The 11,871-nt window shown below is 46.4% G+C and overlaps 1 pseudogene; it reads right to left on the minus strand.

The window, feature by feature from the left end:
* Positions 1–9,721: 9,721 nt before the first annotated feature.
* Positions 9,722–10,375, minus strand: LOC137777494 (peptidyl-prolyl cis-trans isomerase A pseudogene; annotated as a pseudogene).
* Positions 10,376–11,871: the final 1,496 nt, after the last annotated feature.

The raw sequence follows: 11,871 nt of genomic DNA on the forward strand, positions 1-11,871 counted from the left end.
CCAGACCTCAGTCTTTCCATCACCAATCTGGAACCTCTGTGCAAAAAGACTATGGAAGACCTGTGGGTGTAGTGCAAAAGGCCCCGAAAGAAAGGGGGTGGGGGGGAGACTTCCCTGGCGGTCCAGTGGCTAAGACTCCATGCTTCCACTGCAGGGAAAGAAAAGGGGAAGAACCGGCGGAGCCCTGCCGGCAATCCGGTCGGCAGGAGAGATGGTGCCAAATGACCTTGGACCTGGAGACCGAAGATGGCGTTTTCCCCACCCGCCCTCCGCAGGCAGAGGACAAGGCCCGCCCGGTTGGCCGGAACTAGGAACCAAAAAGCCTCCTGAGGCGTCTTGGCCTCTTGGGCAGTCTCCCGTGTTTCTCTTTAAACGGATTAAACGTTCCTGGGTTTTGCAAGTAGGGACAATTGGCTGCGGGCCCCTGGATTCTTCTCCACCCACCCTGCAGGTTTGCGGTGAGCTAAGCAACTTCCTGCGTCCCCATCTTATCCGCTCCTCCATCAGGCCACTAAAAAGTGATGCCCCCCCCCCACCCCCAAACAGCACTCAGCCCTGGTTTTGCCTCTGCTCTTGTATACTTGTTTGACCTCAGGCAGCTCTCCCTTCCGGGGTCTCAGTGTTCCCGGATCTGTCTATGAGGGACGACAGATCCTCATCCGGGTTCTTGAGGCCTGATGCAGGGTCTCTTAGTGCCTCGGTTTCAAGGATCGTCCAACAGCTTGGCACCAGGCAGGGCTCCTCCAAGGAGCGCAGGGGGTCCTGGTGGGGTAAAATGCCCTTTAAGTAGAAGACCATGAAAAAAAAAAGAAGACCATGAGTGTGTCTGCCAGGGGGTGGCTCATGCTCTGAAGTCGGCTCTCTAGCCCTTTCAACCCAATATGGAGGAAAAGTAGGTACGTTTGAGATCTTGCCTTTCTCTAATGCACAAAATAAAGAAAATTGAGGTCAGGGAGCATTTGATGGAGTCTTTTTATATTATAAAAATGACCAGTTCACTGTTTCTTTCAAACTGAGTAAATTTGCCCCAGATCAATGTATATTTCTTTGGACAGATTAGGAAGAGGAGGGGACTCAAGGAGGACACTTAAACAGAGAAAGGAAGTAGAGGGTCAGGGCTTGCCTTGACCCAGCTGATTCCTGGCCTGCTTGCTTCTCCTCCCAACCCAAATTCTGCAAGAAAATCTTCCTCCCAGAAGCTCTCTCAGAGTCCCATAGTACCCAGGACATGTGCCTCCTCAGATCCCCAATGACCCCTTGGAATGCCCCAGGGACGTCAGCCCATATGCACTGCTGTGGTCACCCTGTCTGCACTCTCACCAGTCCCTTCCTTGGGATTCCCCCAGACCATCATAGATCTGACAACTAAAGGGTTAATGTCTGGCTGAGCAGAGGGCCTCTAGCCTCCCATCTGGAGGCACTAAGGCAAGGCCTCCTCCTGATTTGTGTTCCTAATACGGAGTATTAAATATTTTTAATATCCCTGTTGAGTCACTAACTGCCTTCAATGTTGCTTCCTTCTCCCATGAGAGCAAAGAAGTTCCTGGAAGGCAGGGCCAGTGTCTCCTCCCCTCATTTCTGTCGTTCTTCCCACGTACACACAGGGCTTCCTTCTGGGAGAAAGGCTTGCTGTTGCCACTGGGGTGGCAGCTGGAGGAGAGAAGGTAGGAAGAGGCCGGCAGCTGGAGGAGAGAGGGTAGGAAGAGGCCGGCAGCTGTGTGTGTGGGCGGGGGGAGGGTGAACCTTGGGCACGGGGGCTGCCCCTTTGATGCATTAGGCACCTACATTGGCACAAGCATTCTCTGGGCAAGTTGACATCTATCAAAACTTAAAATGCACTTATCCATTAACTCAGGAATTCTGCTTCAGTGAATTCACTCTTCATAAGTATTTTCACCAGTGCCCAAAGAGGCATGTCTAAATGTTCACTGATAAAGGAACAGTGAAATAAATGTGGGTATTCCCACACCATGGAATACTATACAACACTTTCTTAAATTAAGAAAATGGTATGGAACATTTTTCAAAACCTATTTTTAGGTAAAAAATGCGATGCAAAGAATGATCTATATGTAGTATAGCCAACATTTTCTTAAAACAAAAACGTGAGTAAACATAGACTGCATATGTATATAGTAAAAAAGGTCTAGGGAAGGAAAATGGGATGGGGAAAGCAAAGGAGAACTTTAAAATTTTCTCAGCATTATTAAGTGTTTATAATTAGAATATATATATTACTTATCTAATTTTTTAAATTAGAAGTTATTTACTCAATCAGTGAAGATGCTTTCAACCTCAACTAATAGCTTCCACTCAAGTCGCTTGAATAATAGGACATTTATTGCATGTACCTATACCTGTATTACCCACTCAACAGCCAAAAACTCCACAACGCTGGAACTTAAGCCCCTCCTACCCTTCGGCTCCGCCTTCTCCTCTGTGGCTCCACCTTCAAGATGGTGGCAGAATGGCAGCATTACAGCCACGCCCAGAACCGAGGCCACCTTCTCCTAGTGTTTTTCTTAGGAGTAAGGAAATAGTTCCTGAAGTTCACTCCCCGCCACACACACACTTCTTTTCCCATCTCACTGACCTGAAGTGTGTCCCATGCCTTCATGAAGCCAGCACTAGCAAGGGGAGCTTGAATACCGGTGTGGGTGTAGCTTAACCTTCTAGGGGCTTTGATTTGGGGGAGCCAATGCCACATCCACTAAATATTTCGAGTTCTTAAAGAGTATCAGACGCATGTAAAGGCATTCTTCCAGACGATACGTTTTCAGAGTAACTTCTTCCCATTATGAAGCATTTTAAAATACCGTTAATCGTCTTACTGTGAACCATTTCAAACATATAATAAAAAATAAGGTTCCCTTATATGTGGAATCTAAAAAAATGGTACAAATGAACTTATTTACAAAACAGAAATAGAGTCACAGATGCAGAAAACAAACTTATGGTTGCCAAAGGGGGAGAGGGGTGAGGAGGGATAAACTGGGAGATTGCGATTGACATATACTCACTACTATATATGGAATAGATAACTAATAAGGACCTACTGTATAACACAGGGAATTCTACTCAATACTCTGTAATGACCTATATGGGAAAAGTATCTAAAAAAGAATGGATACATGTATATGTACAACTGATTCACTTTGTTGTACAGCAGAAGCTAACACAACATTGTAAATCAACTCTACTCCAATAAAAATTTTTTAAAATGAAAAATAATAATGTTCCTCAGAAAATTAAAAATAGAATTACCATATGATCTAGAAATTTCACTTCCGGATATATACCCAAAAGAATTAAAAGCAGGGACTAGAACAGATATTTGTACACCCATGTTCATGGCAGCATTATTCCCAATAGCCAAAAGGTGGAAGCAACCCAAGTGCCCACTGACAGATGTATGGATAAATAAAAGGTGGTATATAAGTACAATGGAATATTACTCAGCCCTAAAAGGGAAGGAACATGCCATAACACTGATGGACATGCTATAACACTGATGAACCTGGAAGATTTTCTGCTCAGTTAAATAAGCCAGTCACAAAAGGACAAATACCGTATGATGCCACTTACATGAGGTTCCTGGGGTAGTCAGACTCATAGAGACAGAAAGTAGAGTAGTGGTTGCCAGGGGTTGGAGAGAGGGGAGAATGAGGCATTATTGTTGTTGTATTTTGGTTTTATTTCTTGGCCATACCGTGCAGCATGTGAGATCTTAGTTCCCTGAACAGGGATCAAACCCATGCCCCCTGCGGTGGAAGCACGGAGTCTTAACCACTGGACCGCCAGGGAAGTCCCCATTTTAACCATTTTAAGTGTACAGTTCAGTGGCATTTAGCACATTCACGTTGTTGTGCAGCCATCACCATCTATCTACAGTATAGATCTTCTTTCATCTCCCCAAAATGAAACTCCATATCTGTTAAACAATAATGCCTTGGACTACCCTGGTGGTCCAGTGGTTAAGACTCTGAGCTTCCCTGGGATGAAGTGAGAGAGTGGCATGGACATATATACACTACCAAATGTAAAATAGATAACTAGTGGGAAGCAGCCGCATAGCACAGGGAGATCAGCTGGGTGCTTTGTGACCACCTAGAGGGGTGGGATAGGGAGGGTGGGAGGGAGACACAAGAGGGAGGGGACATGGGGATATATGTATACGTACAGCTGATTCACTTTGTTATACAGCAGAAATTAACACAACATTGTAAAGCAATTATACTCCAATAAAGATGTTTAAAAAAAAGAAAGACTCCACGCTTCCACTGCAGGGGGCACGGGGTTTCATCCCTTGTAGGAAACTGAAATCCCGCACCACCAAAAAAAAAAAAGTTAATATGGTAAATTTTGTTATATATATTTTACAGTAAAAAAGAATACAAAAAAAGAACCTTCAATTGCAATCCTGAAAAAAGAATACTATAATGAACACCTGTACAATAATAATATGATGATGAACACCCAGTTTGTCAAATCTTCACATGATGTCTTTTTCTTTTTTTATGAAACAAAACATCATAGATTCGACTGAGTCTTCTCAATTTATATTTTGAAATGTATCCATGTTGATACATGTGGTGCTGGGTCATTTATCTTAATTGCTGTATTATAATTCTTTGCATGCATATGCCACAATTTATTCATCCATGGACATGTGGTTGTTTCCAGTTTTTCAAAATTACACACAGTGCTGCAGTCAATTCTTTTTTTTTTTTTTTACATCTTTATTGGAATATAATTGCTTTACAATGGTGTGTTAGTTTCTGCTGTATAACAAAGTGAATCAGCTATATGTATACATATATCCCCGTATCTCCTCCCTCTTGCGTCTCCCTCCCACCCTCCCTATCCCACCCCTCTAGGTGGTCACAAAGCACCCAGCTGATCTCCCTGTGCTATGCGGCTGCTTCCCACTAGCTATCTATTTTACATTTGGTAGTGTATATATGTCCATGCCACTCTCTCACTTCGTCCCAGCTTACCCTTCTCCCTCCCCGTGTCCTCAAGTCCATTTTCTACGTCTGCATCTTTATTCCTGTCTGCAGTCAATTCTTGTACCTTTCTCCTTGAGTGCATGTGAGGTTTTCTCTAGAAGTAGATAGAGCTCCTGGGCTATAGGTATAAAATATCTTTGGTTTTCTTAGGAGTTGCTCTAAGCAATTTCTCTAAACAAATCTCTAAAGCTCTCCAAAGGGCTTACAGCAGTTTACACTCCCAGCAGCAATTATGAGAGTTCCCATTTTTCTACATTCTACGTGACTTGACACTTATTGGATCTTTTGTACTGTGCCAATCTGATGCATGTAAAGTGATATCTCATCACCATTTTGATTTTGAATGGCTCTCTTGCTATGAAACATTTTGCTGAGGCCTTTTGTTGCTGACTGGACAGATGCTACTTGTTGCTTCCCACATCTGTTTTACTCCGCTTTTTCAGTAAAAGAGCCCCTAAATTTCAGCTGGGCTCATGGCCCCTTGTGATAAAAACTACCTTTCCCAGCATCTCTTACAACTAGGTGTAGCCACGTGATTAGTGTTTTGCTGATTAGACGTGAACAGAAGTGGCGCACTTTCAGGGAAGTGTCAAAGGGAGGAGGCATGCCCTTCTCCTTCCCTTTTCCCTTTCCTTTTGGCTGGCATGCAGATATGATGGCTGGAGCTGGAGCAGTTATCTTGGACCATGAAGTGACCTTGGGAACCAAAGCATGCATGGCAGAAGAACTGGTTAGAAGGAGCATGGGTCCCTGACCCATGAAGCACCACGCCAACCCTGGACTGCCCACCCAAACATACTCATGATGGAGAAATAGACTTCTGCTTTGCTTCAGACACTGTTATCCTGTATTTTCTATCCCTCACCAGCTAATCCAATCTAACCATATACTGATCAATTCAGTCTTCTACACAGGACCCAACGGAGTGTGGGAGGACAGTTGTCCCTGGGAGGACGGAGAGAGGAATGGCTCTGAGGATGCCACCAATACACCCCTATAGGAGGAAACCCAGCCAGTTTCCTGGTCTTGGACTGTGCGTTAAATTCTGGATTTGACTTGAGTCACCTAACAACATCCGTCCCCAAAAGAAGTATAGACAAGAAATATCTTGTTGGAGTGAGGGGGTTCTTTCAGAGTCTGAAGGGTGTGCAGACCCTTTGCTTCTCTTGGGGACTGCTCCTGGGGACCGCTCTCGCAGGGTGGCAGGCAGGCACGGCCCCGACCTCCACGGAGGCTCAGCATGTAGCCCCTCCACCCAAGCCTGCTGTGGTGCTGGGCTTGAATCCACTGGGAGACAGGAAGAATAAAAGCCGTGGGACAGTTTTGTTTCTTCTAAGCAACTAATGTACTTGTTCTCATAGAAAGTGAGAAAGATGTAACTGCATGTGTTCTGTTTTTACTGAAACAGACCAACGGGTGATTGGGTTATTACCAGTGTACTGGACTGGACATCCTGCTTCTCTGGTACCATCCTCACACCCTGCCTCACCCCCCATGCTACCTGCGCACTTCTGATGTATAGTTTCCCTCGCCTTCTTTTTTTTGGTGGGGGGATGAAGTAGGAAATAATAGCTTTATCGCTTTCCCACAGCAGGCTAATGCCCTCAAAACTGTGTGTCCTGACCTGGAGGGGGTAGTGAGGAATTTTATAGTAATGGTTCAAAGAAGGCGTGATCAGCTTGTGGACATTCTTCTGATTGGTTACCTTCCGTGGTGAGGTAAGTGGGAGTCAACATCATCAAGCCTTCTGGTTCCAACTGGTCTGGGGTCTACATGCTTGTGGGCAGCATACAGTTAACTTCTCCCACCTGGTGATGGTTTCAGTATCTGCAAAACAGCTCAAAGATATTATGTATATCTCTTGATGGGGAATCCCTCGCCTTCTAAGGTGCCTGTAATATTTGATAGAATATCATCAGCAGGGGAGAGAATAAGTACATCCTATGTAAATATCATTAGAATTTACCTGTCCAAATCAGAGTATTACTTTCCCAAAGTGGTCCCCTCCGGAGACCGTGCTTATCTCCTGATGCAGTTGCTACCCATCCCATCACCCCAGGGAGGAGTAGGACTTTTTGTCTATGAGAATGACTTTTTTTTTCTTTTTGAGGAGAGTGGAGTGTAGTAGTTCATGCACTTGATAAATGTGTCCAAAGTAGCAGTGTTGCCCAACTCCCCGGAAATGCCATCCCCAGTGCCTTCCAGGTAAACAGTGTCCCTTGGGATTGTGCCCTAGGGATTCACATCCCATAGCACCTGGCCCGAATGGTGGCCCTGGAATTGGGCAGTGCAGCACTGCGACAGCTGAAAGAGTACCTGCTGGAATCAGCCCCCAAATAAGGTTCTCAAGTTTGAGGAAGTCATAGTTTTGGGGAAGAAACAGATATAGACAATCATTATAAAACAAAGAAGAACAACGTGTCATATCAGCCTGTTTATTGATAGCTGGAGGGAACAATTGATTCAGAAGGCAGAAAAAGGTTTCCTGAAAGTTTCACGGATGGGGGTTGGGAAAGCCATTAGTACCTGTCCTTAGATGAAAAGAGGGTTTTGCAGTGTATTAGTTTCCTGTGGCTGGTGTAACAAATTACTACAAATTTGGCTGCTTAAAATAACACATATTTATTCTCTTACAGTTCTGGAAGCCAGAAGCCCAAGATCAGTTTCACTGGGCTGAAATCAAGGTATCGGCAGGATTGCACTCGCTCTGGAGGCTCTAGGGGTGAATGTGTTCCTTACCTCTTCCAGCTGGTGGTTGCCAGCATTGCTTGGCTTGTGTCCACCTCACTCCAATCTGCAGGGCTCTCTCTGCTCTGTCTTAACATCGCCTTCTCATCTGTGTGCAGTAAAATCTCCCTCTGCTTCCCTCTTTTAAGGATACAGGTGGTTGATTGCCTTTAGGGCCCACCTGGATAATCTAGGCTACACTCCCCATCTCAAAATGCTTAACTGAATCACATCTGCAAATCTGCAAAAGACCCTTCTCTCAGATTTTTTTTTTGTTTTTTGTTTTTTTTGGGTTATGTAAAGTAATATTCACAGGTTCCGGGGATTAGGACACGGCTATTTGGGGGCCATTATTCAGCCAACTACAGAGAGAGGACTTTCCCGACCTGGTTCCAGGTGGGGATCCCAGCAAAGAACAGCCAGGGAAGCAAGAAAGAGCTTCAGAGTGTTCTGGAAGTGGAAGGAGTCTGGACTGGCCAAAGCACAGGCCCCCCGGAGAGCTGGGTCAGAGGTCAGAGGGAGACAGTTTCCACTACCTGGGCCACACCCAGGCCAGAGGAGCCACCGAGCAGAGGAGGGACTCAATCAGGGTCGTGTGTTACAAAGATCCTGTGACCACTGCATGGAGGACTGGCTGCAGGGGAGACTTCTGGATGGGACACAGGGAAAGGCAGCAGAGGGAGAGGGGACACGCCTGCCTAGAGAGGGTGGCACTGAAGATAGAGGAGAGGGCAGGATGGAAAACTACGGAGGAGGTAGAATGTGATGAAGCTCGGAGGTGGATGGCGGGGAGGAAGTGTGGGATTCTGAAAATCAGCAGTGGCATCTTTCCACCTGGTTTATGTAAATAGCGCGCGTCAGCGTGTGAAGTGGCCGCCAGGGCTGGGGCAGCGCCAGCACTGAAGTCAGGCAGCGAAGCCCCCTGTGGCTCGTGACGCAGTTCTGGGCTACCTCGGGAGCCCCCTTTGCTGGGACAGGAAGCTCTCCACAGGCAGCTGTGCCAATACCAGCCGTGCCTGCCCAGGTGCAGCCAGGCAGATTATTCCTGAGCCATTCCTGGGGGGGACCGCTTGCTCCTGGCCCACGCCAGCCCATCCCCACTCGGCCATCATCAGTGACCTGGTGTCTGCGAAGCCGCCTGGCTCTCTGACTCAGCCCCGGGTTGGGAAGGGGCACTGATACCACCCCGTGGAGGGCCAGGGAGCAGGGGAGCTGAAGGCCAAGTCCATCCCACCCTCCCCCTCCCTCCCAGCTAACAATTTCCTCTGACAAATTCTTAGCACTACTTTAGCTGTGTGACCTTGAGCAAGTAATTTAACCTCTCTGTGCTTTAATTTGCTCCTCTGTGCATTGGGGAAATGCTAGCATCTACCTTGGAGAGTTGGGAGGATTAAATGAGGTAAGCACTGTGAGGGGGCGGGCAGGGTGCCTAGCACACACACAAGGGCTCCCTGCATGTTGGTGATGCTGAAGATGTGACAGTGGGACTGGGAGAAACAGATAGACTGGAGTTTGAACTTCAGCTTTACAGCCTGAGCCCTATGTGACCTGCGGCAAGTTCCTTAAGTATTCTGAACTCCAGCTGTTGTGAAGTTGAATGAGAAAATGCACATACGACCGTTAGCACCTTACCCGGTTCCAGGCCAGGTAAATAGAAATAATTTTTAGAGAAGTTAAGCATTCTAAAGCCCCCCAGGGGAGACCCCGAGGTAGGCTCTGAAGAGATTCCTGAACTCACAGCAGTTGGGCTGTAGAAGATATGGTGTTATGTGGGTGCAGGTACCTGTGTGTACACACGTGTGCACATCTGCACACACACGTGAGCCTCACGTCCAGCCCCAGGATACATACGCAGATTCACTCCACAGATAGTGACTTCGAATTCCATCTGTTGACTGAAAAAAAATGCACAACCTAAGTAAGAGTTGTGAGTTATGTGTTTTTTTTATTTCATAACCATAAACTTAACTTTGCAATTCAGCTAAACTTGGAGGGGAATAAGGAAAATATGGAACCCAAAGAAGTGCAATGAGAGCACAAAGATTATAGTATATTTTGAGCAGATGGGAATGAAGGGGTGCTCTCCTGAGCTACAGAAGGAATGATCTGGTGGTTAAGATAAAACACAAGTCAAATTCATTATTAGATTTGCCCACAGTCAGCAATGTGGTCTTCTTGCTGGTCTTGCCATTCCTGGACCCAAAGCGCTCCATGGTTTCCACAATATTCATGCCCTCTTTCACCTTGCCAAAGACCACATGCTTGCCATCCAACCACTTAGTCTTGGCAGTGCAGATGAAAAACTGGGAACCATTTGTGTTGGGGCCAGCATTTGCCATGGACAAGATGCCAGGACCCGTATGCTTCAGGAGGAAATTCTCATCATCAAATTTCTCCCCATAGATGGACTTGCCACCAGTGCCATTATGACGTGTGAAGTCACCACCCTGGCACATAAATCCCGGAATTATTCCGTGAAAGCAGGAACCTTTATAACCAAAGCCTTTCTCCCCAGTGCTCAGAGCACGAAAGTTTTCTGCTGTCTTTGGAACTTTGTCTGCAAACAGCTCGAAGGAGACGCGGCCCAAGGGCTGGCCGTCGACGACGATGTCAAAAAACACGGTAGGGTTGACCATGGTTGGGCAGCGAGGGAGGTTCCGGGGTGGCGGCGTCTGCAAAGCCGTGAGTTATGTTTTATTCGGCAGACTTACTGAGGACTTAAGCCCAGGATACACCTCTCAGATAGCTCTGAGAGACAGTTCCAAGGGGGTAAGGGAGGAGACAGGATATATAAGAGTTCCTGCTGAAGAAAACAAAAAAACAAACATGTTGTTGGACTTCAAAAGATTACTGCCAATCATAAAAAACCAGACATCTCAAGTTAATGCTTTTAGTGCTTTTCCATGTATGAGAAGATGCAAGAGTCTGGGCTCATTGAAATTGTTCCTTTGATATGCATCTTAACTACCTAGGGTTAGTATCCTGTTTTTCTGAATTCCCTTCAGGGTACACCATGGGGAGGGTCGGGGAGTGGCTCCCGTGGCTGATGGCTTGGTGGCCGTAACATCCTTTGTTTACTGAAATGGCAGGTGACATTCTCTGTCCACACTTTACAGAGACTGTATTAGGCAGAGGTTGCAAACTGATAGCTTCTAGGGCTGCATTTGGCCTGTACAAGTGTTTTGCCCTCACAATGTTTTACTTTTTGGCGGGGGAGAGGTGGCACGTCACACGGCTTTCAGGATCTTAGTTCCCTGATCAGGGATTGAACCTGGGCCCCTGCAGTGAAAGCGCCGAGTCCTAACCACTGGACCGCCAGGGAATTCCCACCCTCACAGTATTTTAAAAGAGATTTCCATAAGTGATTACACATAAGAATCCAGATTTCTGCTTTCCTAGAAGAATGAGAAGAGCTAGTAACAACGGACCCACATCCCTTCACGGCAAAGACCAAGGACCAGCTGAAGCCTCGAGTCGTGAGGTGTGTGCATTTCCAGCTCATCCACCAGCTGCTGGGCCTTGCGGGGGTCTGAGTTCCAGACTCTGGCATCAGATTGGATTTGAACTCTGGCCCTGCCTCCCTGGACAAATCATACAACCTCTCTAAGCCTCAGTTTCTTCATCTGTAGAATGGGTATAATAATTGTACCTTCGTCATGCATTGTGATGAGGGTGAAATGAGATACTATATGTAAAGCACTTAGCACCTGGCCCTTAGGAAGCATGCTATACTTTCCACCTATTGCTGTTATTATTGCTTCTGGTACCAGCCCATGATTTTGGGATCAAAGCTGATCTCTATGAAGACTGGGAGGAAACTTCCTTAATTTGGATAGCTTGTTTTCCCTGGTCTCACCCCTGCCGGTTGATAATCCCTGGGGACTGCACTGTAGGAACCAGAACTCTCTCCCCAGACCTGATGTTTCCACATGTGTACGTGTTGACCACCCGATACTGTCCCCCCACGTTGCCCAGACTTTTTAGGCCTAATCAGGAAAAACACTTATTGTTGACGCAGAACCCCTGTGAGTTCTCATGGGGTACCATATTTGTTTATCTCCCTATCCTCCTTTTGGAATCCCGTGGTATGGAATGTTGGTGAAGCTGAAAAGAAATTCCTTTAAGTGAATATCAG

Source organism: Eschrichtius robustus, chromosome 15 (assembly GCF_028021215.1).
Source record: "Eschrichtius robustus isolate mEscRob2 chromosome 15, mEscRob2.pri, whole genome shotgun sequence".
Taxonomy (NCBI): domain Eukaryota; kingdom Metazoa; phylum Chordata; class Mammalia; order Artiodactyla; family Eschrichtiidae; genus Eschrichtius; species Eschrichtius robustus.